The sequence below is a fragment of the Etheostoma spectabile genome, chromosome 12 (assembly GCF_008692095.1).
Source record: "Etheostoma spectabile isolate EspeVRDwgs_2016 chromosome 12, UIUC_Espe_1.0, whole genome shotgun sequence".
Lineage (NCBI taxonomy): Eukaryota > Metazoa > Chordata > Actinopteri > Perciformes > Percidae > Etheostoma > Etheostoma spectabile.
In genome coordinates this window covers 685,249-686,616 of record NC_045744.1, presented here as the reverse complement: position 1 = coordinate 686,616, position 1,368 = coordinate 685,249, and the positions used below count along the sequence as shown (strand labels likewise).

The 1,368-nt window shown below is 39.3% G+C and overlaps 1 long non-coding RNA gene across 1 annotated transcript in view; it reads right to left on the bottom strand.

The window, feature by feature from the left end:
* The window catches only part of LOC116699752 (uncharacterized), a 19,544-nt gene that overhangs the window by 15,071 nt on the left and 3,105 nt on the right, over window positions 1–1,368 (bottom strand). The gene's annotated exons all lie outside the window — the stretch shown is intronic.

Here is a 1,368-nt window from a genome sequence, read left to right as displayed (position 1 = left end):
TGTGTGTGTGTGTGTGTGTGTGTGTGTGTGTGTGTGTGAGGTTGAGGGAAGCTGTTTTTGGACACCAGCACCAGACTGTTTGGTCTTAAAAAGAGGTGCACAGTGGCAGAATTATTGCATATTGCCTATGACAGCGATAACGACTCACCGCATATTGGGATTATACTGCTGTGTAAAGTCTTGGCACCCAGCCTATTAAATATGCATGACTGTTTGAAATGAATTTTGGAGGATTCACCCCCCACCCCCCTTCTGCCCCCTCCTCTCCATTGTCAAACTATATAATCATATTCCTGTCTATTAAAATTCGGATGAATAATTTAAATGTATGACAACAGCCAAGCTCTGAAAGAGAAGGTTTCTGTTCAGCAGCTGGCAGACAAGGTTGCTTTTGATGAGCGATGCATGCTAAATTGACATTGTTGTGGTGGGAAAAAGGCAAATCAAAACAATAAAAGAAAAAAACAATCCGCCAAAAAGGTTCAACCCTGTGAAATGCAGTGCCACAACTTCAAAAGTGTGACACAGAAACGTGGTGGCAGATATGTAATATTCAGCAAGGTTACAGCGAGGCTGCAGCAGGTGGAAGCACACTGTTGTGTTGGCAAACACCTGTCAATCTGGGCTTGTTCCATGCAGTTTAATTCAAGTCTACGGCTTTATCGGCATGACAGTTCAGAAACAATTCTGCCAAGTGCACAATGTAGGCTGCATTTTAACAAACAGAAAAACATACTTTTTTGAAAAACAAATCTGAGGTTGAAACTAAACACTCATACTAAGCGTGTGCACATGTGGAGTTTGACAGCGACAGCAGATTAAAAATTGTTACTCTGTATCAAAGAGGAAATTGAAAGAGTCTGAAAACTTCAGCAGGACAAAAAGAAAAACAATTTTTTAAAGTAATGGTATGAATGTATAAAGATAAAGAATGTAACATACATATTGAGGCAGAATGTAAAAAATGGTTTAATTTACTAAGGTATTGTTTTTTAGTTTTTTTTTACAAAATGACAACCCAAATGTTTTTAACTACATTTTAGAGGAAACATAATTCCTACATGGATTATGTCCACTGGTTACCTTTTTGGGTTATGGGCAAACCAAGTGAAGGACTTTAACCCATGAGACAGGGGGTTGCATCACGTGGGGATACATTTTTGGCTTCAAGGTCCAATGAGTAGGAATTTCTCCCGTCTAGCGTTGGCATCATACTGTACTTCATGCTTCAAAAAGCCGGTCTCTCGCTCTTTTCAACGTCATTTTCCTTTTTCTGGGCGAAGAAAAAGACTCCTGTTCCTGAAATTTGGATTTTGAATATGTGTAGTAGTAACAGTAGCAGTAGTAGTAGTAGCAGTAGTAGTAGTA